Below are 9695 nucleotides of genomic sequence, written 5' to 3' on the forward strand. Positions count from 1 at the left end.
TATATCAATGAACGAATCGTTAAAATGATATCCGATAACAGCGATGATAATAAACAACGATTCCTAACCGATTATAATATCACAGAAGCCGATTTACCCGATTTCAAGTTTCCAGGATACAACGCGACAGAACTAAGAAAGTCTCTTAATGATTTTCTCGGTCCATCAACTTATATCCTCAGACACGATAACGGAGATGGTGGTAGGCATATTGCCCCGTACAACGTAAATATCGCATCGGTGATAGCGATCAATCTAGTGTGTGATGTTATCGAAGGGAGTTACCAGGTGGATACCAAGCAATCAGATCAAGCTCAACAGGGGTATATCCTTTATTCGTTTTCACCAACAACCCCTCCGGGATTTTTAATCGTTGAGAATCCGATTAATCCGGTCTATATGCGATGCCATAATCGGTTTTTAACGAGAATTAATTTCAGACTTACCGATCAGTCAAATAACCTAATTGATCTGCAAGAGGAGGAGTTAGTGATCACTCTGTTTGTAAGATCATAGCAGCAGGGGGGGCGATGACATCGACGCGGGACGCCCGATGATTACCACGGGAAAACGTTGTCGCGAAATATAGCGTTTTCGAGCAAAAAACGCTAAGTCTCCATTTGCCAAACGGAGACTTTATTTTTTTTTTTGTTCGAAAAGTGAGATTTCGAAGGAAGGCTCTATTTGTCGTTTTAAAACCTCAATCAAATATTGTCGAAAAAGTTGTCCGATTCGCCCCCCTGCTGCTACGTATGCCTTGTCCACACGTAGGGCACAACCTCAGTAGTTGACAAGCACATTTCTGCTGTGAACCTTGCGTCTTTAGATGTTGTTGGTAACAGGCAGGGCTGACAAAAGTGCGCTGACAAGCTGAACAATGCACTCGTTCTCGTCCTTTGTCCAGACAGGGTTGAGAGGCCAAACATCCTGAGCTTTTCGATCTACAATGTTTGTGTTGCTCTCAATTGTTATAGCCATAGTCACATTTCTCACAGTAATATCTGTATCCCAGGAATCCGGTGATAGTGGTAATGGCATCGAAATGTTCATCGTGATCATAGACGTGAATGTATTTTCCATCTTTAAAATCTTTGCCTCGGAACAACAGAGGTCCGCGCACTTCTTGAGGGTGCACTTTCAAGGTGTAGCGTGGAGCTAGGGCATCTTGCAATTTTTGCATTTCAGGAATACCCCAGGGGGTGTCTTTGGACAGGCCCGATTGTTGTAACAGGAGTTCTGCTTTACATCATTGTTTGGCTCGGTTCGATTTTCGAATGTTCTCCCAGTATCTTTTCCATTCTACCGTGTCGTTCTTGTTGGCATAGGTTCATCCCACCACGATGGCCCTGGCTAAACACATTTTGTCTTGAGGGTTGTTAATTTGGACGAGGCTTGTTTTGGTGCTGAGAAGGTCGTCCACCAATAAGACCTTTTTGCGTCCAGTCCCTTTGGGGAAGAGAGACGTGGGTCATGGACAGTGTCGCTTTACCATCGGTGATGTGAAACTGATCATTGGATTGTTGCACGTGTTGAATCTTGTCGATGACTTTGGAAGGCGTCAGCTCTGCTGGGCTGCTAAACTCGATCCAAACCGGGGATTTCAAGCTGTCATGATGAATGGAAAGTCTCAGGCGATCGTCGTCTTGGGCTTGACATTGATGTTTCATTGTGGTTAAAAAAGAATCCCATAACTCGGCGATGAACCCTTCTGCTTTCTCCAACGGTACGTCGGACTTGAAATCTTTAAACTTCACCGTGTACGTGTAAGCTGTGGTTCTAAATTTTCTAGAGGAGCGCTTTTCCGTCTCTCGAATGTGATAGTACTTTTCTGGGCTTACCAAGGGTGGTGAACTTTGGTTAGGTGTAGAATCGCTGGGTCTTGATTCTCGTTCACTCATGTCATCTTCAAAATCACTGGCATGAATTTGTTCCAATACTTCAGCTATTGTAGGAGGCGATACATCACGTTTCTGCCTCTTACTTTCTTCTCCTTTCTTCACGAATTGATCGTTTCATCTTGACTGCAAAAAGTCAAATGACTACATGTTAAACACCATGGGTCACTTTATATCCATGGCAGACCAGCGTATATATAAAGGGTGTGTGTCTTGCTCTTCCACTATTCATTTCACTCTAAAACCGAGGAGAACGATGGAAAAGCCTACACAGATCGAACTTTTGATCAGAGCTTTGCCATATGTCATCAGAAAATTTTCGTCAGACAAGCCGACGCACTACTCACCCTTCTTTCGAGATAAAAGTCAAGATACTTGCTATATCTGTAAGAAGAAAGGGCATTATTCTTCAGAGTGCCCAGACCGTCAATAAAGCAAAACAGGGGCTAGAAGAGACAAAAGTCAAGATACCTGTTATCATTGTCAAGAAAAAGGACATTGGTCTTCAGATTGCCCTAAGTAACAGGAACAAGAAGAAGAAGAAGAGAGGGGTTATGGACAGGAAGAAGAAGAAGTCACCAAGGAAGAACCCAGACACGTGCAAATTGAGAAACAGGAGAAGAAAAGAAGACGAGGAGAAAGTGAGGAAGAAGTGGAGGAAACAACTGTGAAAGTAAAGAAATTTAAAAAACAGAGTGAAGACAGACACAAAAGAAGCTTATGAACTTTTTAAAATGTTATGTTGTGCTGTGAATTGAATTATAAAATTTGGACCAGAAAAGACCAGGCATAAAACGTAAGTGTCTCTTGGTTTTGATTTTTAGAATAAGAACCTCACGCACTCGCGCACTCATACATTCACACATACAATAGGGGTAAAAAAAATAATTTTTTTTAAAATTTTTAATTGATGTTGTCAATTGAAATACTATCTCTTTTCGAGAGAAATGGGTGGCCCTGAAAAGGGCCTTTGGGTATTTGTTTAAATCAACTTTAACTGCCTTAAGCCTTTGCCACGACAAAGGCCTACTTCTGGTTTGCCTCCTGTCGATGATGATTGGGTAGAAATTACTGGGGATGGTACGACAGGCGTAGTCACAGGGTTGGGTTGTTTAGCTCGGAAAGGTCTTGTTCTCTTCGGTCGTAATAAATAAGTATGATAAATTTGTTTCAGACTTCTTAACTCTGCTAAAATGTCTAAAAGCACCGTGGCCGTTTGACTTTCACTACCTTGTTTCTTCGCTGCTTCTTCTTCCTGTCGTTTCCATCTAACATCTTCTTCTCGCTGTTGTTGAAGAAAAGCTTGTTCTGCTTCCTTTTGCTGCTGTATAAATTTCTCCAATTCTTCTTTCTGTTTGAAATGATCAGTGAGTGGTAAAGAAGGAGAAGGTACTTTCAAAGGTACTGGTACCGGAACAAATTCTTGCGAGGTAAGACAATCCACAAAATCCCAATTAAAATTAGCCTCTTCTGGAAGTAGGTCCGTGTTAACTTGGGTAGTCGCTGACATTTCATCGCTTCTCGTCTCCACGATCGGTGCACCCCAATTCATCGTCTTCTTAGTTTCCGTCATGATTGAAAACGGTGTCGCATGGACTGACTGCGCACAGACGCTAGTGCCTCTATATAGGGGATGTGACGTCACATACTGCTCTCTTCGGATTGGACGAATGACTCCATGTGGTGACTGAATTTTGTAACGCGTGTTTGGATTGGTCAACAAACTCAATCCGTTTCGATCCTTCCTTCCTCTATAAATAACCGCAGTTCGCTGCATTCCTTCACCTATTCTCGTCATAAACATGTGGACCGTTGCAGAATCCTCTATTCTCGTATCGTCAACGTTATTCCGTACGGACTTACCCATGTATGTCAGATCATCGTGGACCATTGTCAGGATGACGGATACAAGCGTTTGGAAAAGAAGAATTTATGTGGAGAGACAAGGCTGTTTAAAGAGAGTTATGATCTACGGACCAGAAGTCAGACAACGTTTGAGAAAAAGAAGACCAATGTCATGCCCTCTGTGTTAACGAAATTATGTTAACATAAACCCAAAGGCCCTTTTCAGGGCCCCTCATAGGCTTCGAAAAGAAATTGCTTTCTTGCCTCCCCCCCCAAAAAAAAATTATTTTGTTTCATGTTGTATAAGTGTTAGTCTCTTGTCTGTGTTATCTCTGTCTGTATTATCTCTACTGCAATGCATTTTTCCTATTGTCCCTAGACAGTCCCAATACCTTTTGTCCCTCTATAGTCCCACCCATGTTAAAGTCCCACTGTCCCTAGACAAAGCCCACCATGTTAAAGTCCCATTGTCCCCAGAATTGATATACCGTTTCTAACGTTAAAGTCCCATTGTCCCTAGACAAGTCCAACATGTTAAATTCCCATTGTCCCCAGAATTGATATACCCTGTTTTAACATTAAAGTCCCATTGTCCCTAGGGTGGCCCCATTCACTACTGTCGTTGCTGAAAATAATCCCATCAAATTTACCATCATTAGCCCACGCTAAATTTGGTTTCCTGCCTCTAGCTAAGCGCTCGCGACCTCGATATCTAATCTAATGTGTAATCTACGCAAAATTATTTACCCACAATTTGGGAGCATGAAATCCGATAATATTTAATACAAATTCGATGATCCTATGACGAAGCTAAAAAGCCGGATAATCCGGCTTTTATCCAGAGTGTTGGTAGGCCTGTAAAGTCATAATAATAAAGCTACGTAAATAAATCCCGTATGCCCTTCTAATGTTCTTCCAGATTATACATACTGTTTAATTCGCGTAGGAACAGGTCTGCATATATTAAGGACATACAAATGTTACAATTACATAACTACTCTTAAGTTGGATCGTCTACCTACATTTGGTTGATACACGATTTTATGATTTTCGACTAGAAATGCGCTTATACAATACGAATACCAACCACCTCACATTCTCTTGCGTAATACTGATATATGAATTTCCTGACCTTGACTCTAAGCGTAAGCGAAGTTGTGGCGGGCGAAACGAAGGACAAACACGCAAGAATAGTCAAAACTACAAGCCCCGTCCATATTCGTGACGTGGTATAAATATCATCAGTGAATACCGTTTTTGCGCATAGGTAACTCTAATGTTATATGTACACTTAGTAATGCTCGAATAATAGTCCTGTCTTGATATACAACAAACCTTACCAATGCGTTATCAGACGTCGATACCACAATTAGTGCCCCTCTGTGGAAATGTATCCTTAATGAATTAAGCACTCAAGCAACGCACATTCATCAACAACGTAATGTGCTTAATACGCAAGTAAATAATGCAGCCATCATGCGTATGTTTGTGGTCAAAATATAGAATGACAGTAATGTGTTTGTAGTCGAATAACATTTCACACGAGGGATAATGCACGCTGAAAATATATTTCCTACAGAGTGCTTGCAAAATAACGTGATTCTGACAAAAATGACTTTAGAATCAGTCTTTGCAGGGAGAAATTAAATATTTGGTGGCTTGTACGCTGTCGTTCTTGTTGGCAGTGTTGGCAAACGTTTGTTAAGTCTCGTGAAAGATTACACTTTTCTCCACATTTTCAGTGGTCTAGGTAAAAGCACAGGTGGCTCGTATTGTTTGACAGATTGACGGACGGAAGAGGTGATTGCTCTAGGGTTCATTCATCTCAATGCAGGGTCCGAAGTATCTGTTCAAGTTAATTTATTTCTCTTACGCATCGAATACCTTATTGGGAATTTTATGCAAACATTGAATATGAAAAGTAACATAAGAGACGAAATAACAGTAAACGATTCGATGCAAAATACAAATCATGGTGACAATAAAATATATTTGAGGATGGGTTGTGTAGAATACGTTTTTGTTAGTTCAAATGCCATTCAAGAATTAAATTTCACTGTTTATGCATAATTATAATTGATAATAGAAATATAAAAAAAATTAATTAAAAAATGACTGAACAAAATTTAAGTGTGAAGGCATACAAGAAGAACTCACGAATACGTATGTTGTTCAGTGGTAGTGTTATGATTCTAATTTTCTGTGTCACATGAAGCGATATTAACCTGTCCATCTGTTACAAAAGCTTGGTAATAATGTGTAATTATATAAACATATTTTTCAAACTTTCGTTTCATTTTTCTTTTTTCTCGTTGAAGTCAGAATCACACCGCGCAACAAATAAATAACATGTTTCATACGTATTTAGCTCGAAAGTGTTTAATATTTTTTAAAAACTAATTGAAAAATATGGCACCTTTTAAGTTCAATTCTATCCCGATATGCCGGTCTCAACTTTCAATGAGTGAACAGAGACCTAATGTTTTGCTATATTGTTCCGTTAATTACAACGAAATTTTAAAACGATAACATACAATAGATCACATCTACAGGCGATTCCGATCCTTTCGTGAAATCTCGATACTAACTCTTTCTTAGCTAGGCGTAGATCTAATGTATTCACACAAAAAAACGACTGCTTAGTGTCAATAGTTACATTTTTCAAACGAGATGACCATCATCCACTCATATACTGACCATACAGGGTTGGATATAAAAGAAAAGTATAACAGCAGAATTCAAATCCTTTATAAATAAAATTAACTTTACTATCCCACTATCTTCCTATGATCACCTTGCTTAGACGGACAGAGGGGGGATCCACAAAAATAGATTTCAACACCATTTTTGGATCATCAATCCAGTGAAAGTAGATACATATGGAGAATGCTGATCAACTTGATATTTTTTACTTTTGTTTTAATTTTGACTCTTACTTCTTCGTAAAGTAAAGGATAAAACACTTTAAAGAGGCTGGCGAAGCTTCACTGCTACCCCATCCAACAAAAACCAGAACGAAACAACAAAATACAGGGTTGCGTGAGGTCTAATGGGAATTTAATACTTCACCATTAGTCCATAGGTTTAACATTTCTGGGCCTGTATGGGGTCTAACTGAAATTTAGCATTAGTTAGTCGATATGGTTAATATTTGGGGGTTGTATGTGGTGTAACTGGAATTTAGCATTAGTTAGTCGATATGGTTAATATTTGGGGGTTGTGTGTGGTCTAAATGAAATTTAGCATTAGTTTGTCCATAGGTTTAACATCAGAAGTTCATTTTTTCATGATGCAACAAATTTACTTTTCAAAAATAACTGTTGAAGTTTTTTTCTTTGAACACAAATTTACATTGAGAAAAATAAGTTCGTGATTTCTTTATTTTATCATTCACACAATGTATTTGGTCTAATCAGTCCCACACAATGTTTTTGGCCTAATCAATCACACACAATGTCTTTGACCTAATCAGTCCCACACAATGTTTTTGGCCTAATCAATCACACACAATGTCTCTGGCCTAATCAATCACACACAATTTTTTTGATCTAATCAGTCCCACACAATGTTTTTGGTCTAATCAATCACACACAATGTCTTTGGCCTAATCAATCACACAATGTCTTTGACCTAATCAGTCCCACACAATGTTTTTGGCCTAATCAATCACACACAATGTCTTTGGCCTAATCAATCACACACAATGTCTTTGACCTAATCAATCACACACAATGTCTTTGGCCTAATCAATCACACACAATGTCTTGGGCAAAATCAGTCACCTCTTATCTACAAGTGTCTAATTCAAGACGATTCCTTTCAAGTACATCCTTACTGTCATGTATCCAACGACCTTTGCACTTTTTTGGTATGTATTAAGAGTAAACAAAGGGCAATAAATGTCGTCTGTGATACAGAAGTTTATTGATTACTATTCGTAACAGACTGATTATATACAATTTTCGCCGTCTGTCTTTGCGGGTTCTGTTCATAAATGTACCACAAAGAGTCTGCGGGTAAAACAAGCCCAGAAATGTAATCACACACACACACACACACACACACACACACACACACTGAGCATGTCATCCAAAATTCAAAGGAACCATATTGCCTGATAATCAGTTCTTTTAAAAGCAGGGTTGTAGTGCTGTGGGAACGAATGGGAACGGCGTTCCCTTACATTTTTGCGAGTGGTCTAAAGCGTTCTCCGTTACGGATCACTGCCATCTCACCTCTGTCTGCGTGGGTTCGAGTCTAGGATTCAGCCAATGTGGGTATGTGAGAAAGCTTGCCAGTAGCTTCTCGTGGGTCGGTGGTTCTTCCTGGGGTTTTCCCCGAGTTCTTCCTCCACCATTAATACTGGCCGCCATGCATAGCCTATCGTGTGCTGAAAAATGGCGTCAAACCCCACAATAACAACAACAACAACATTTTGCGCGTTTCCTTATTTATTTATTTTTTGCGCTCGCCATTGTCACTCCTACCCGCATCTGAGTAATATGCGATCCATTACTTCTTTAGGGGGCAGGGGCCTGTTTTAATGTACAAATTTTATGTCGCAATCAGCAACCTAGTATATAAAAGAAATCATTTTAAAAAAATCAAATACACAAGTGAGGTCAAAAAGGTCCATTGTTTTGGATACCTGTATTAAAACAAAGCATACGAATATAATCAACTTGACCAAAGAAGTCAATGGCAGTTCATAGCAGAAGAAGTTTATACACCCCAACCCCAAATTTCTACCTACAATTTTCATGTCCGAAGGTCATTTTTGACACCATGTGATGCTCACAGTGCAAACACAAGCCCTTTTCTAAGATGACAGTTCTGCAAAACAGCGTGCACTAAACAGGCTGATACAGCTGAAAATAGTCGTCATACAAGCTGTTTTTCGGATATTCTACTTGCCCCAAACCCATGTGTTTACTGCTATGGGAGGTTAGCTTTTCTTCCTAGCCGACTATTGGTATTTCACTGTCAACATACTGCAGAGTAACTATGGAAGGTGTGCAAGTCTGACATCAATTTCAAGAACAACACAAGCCCGAAACACCTAGTTAACAAATATATCAATATCTTTAAATAGTAAATAATAATAGCTGAAAAGTCACACCATAGCCTTAAGATAAGAAATTCGCCAGGGACCAATTTACGAAACTGGACCTTGCCATCTTTATTTAGCACCACAACACTGTTTAAAAGTACCTGTAAAATTTTGAAAGCTGTCACTATTTCCTTCCACTAAATTGGGTGTAGCACATGACAGAAGCCATAGTATGGGAAGTCTTGTAACGTACTCACAGTTTATCAATTCTGACCATTTTAAAAACTATTGAAGTAATCAGTCTTTTTACATTATTTAGATACCACTGACTAAATAATGTATGCTATTTCAGATAAAACATTTATTTGCATTTTACTTCAATCTATACAAACTCAGAATGTGCTCGTCTAAAATGTCCAAAAATGTAAATTGGTGCCACGCAAATTGCAGAAATATTGGCATCGTGTCGTTAGCTCAATATCCACTTAGAGTTTTGTCTTTTTCAAAGCATTTTCCGAGAAGTAGCCAACTTATACTATTCAAATAGCAACAGTTTCAAAATATTTCAATCGTTTGTCATTTGCGTGTCACTTGAATTTATGCAAAATACTTGCAAATATGCTTTCGTGATTGTAAAGGTAAATTCTGTATGTGCTTTTCTAATCTATCCATTACCTATTTTGGCAGAATAATCATATTTTAATGTGTGGAATTCAACCTTGACGATAAACGCATGTGTTCAAATTATATTCATGTCTTGCAACTTGGCGTAGGGTTTTGGCGTAATTTTATATAAAATTGGAGAGTCCATTCCTGGTCAGTCTGCAAGAGATATATACAAGTTATCACGCCGTTTTCCACATGTAGAAACATCCCATAGGTAAAAATTGTGCGATAAAGAAGTT

The 9695-nt window shown here is 39.0% G+C and overlaps 1 protein-coding gene across 1 annotated transcript in view; it reads right to left on the minus strand.

Annotated features, from left to right (window-relative positions):
- Positions 1-5250, minus strand: part of LOC149795395 (steroid 17-alpha-hydroxylase/17,20 lyase-like) — a 79108-nt gene extending 73858 nt beyond the window's left edge. Inside the window, exon 1 of the mRNA XM_089965178.1 lies at positions 5081-5250. The gene's annotated coding sequence lies outside the window, so the exon portion shown is untranslated. The remainder of the gene's footprint in view (positions 1-5080) is intronic.
- Positions 5251-9695: the final 4445 nt, after the last annotated feature.

This window comes from Sinohyriopsis cumingii, chromosome 7 (genome assembly GCF_028554795.1).
Source record: "Sinohyriopsis cumingii isolate HCF-2022 chromosome 7, ASM2855479v2, whole genome shotgun sequence".
Classification (NCBI taxonomy): Eukaryota; Metazoa; Mollusca; class Bivalvia; order Unionida; family Unionidae; genus Sinohyriopsis; species Sinohyriopsis cumingii.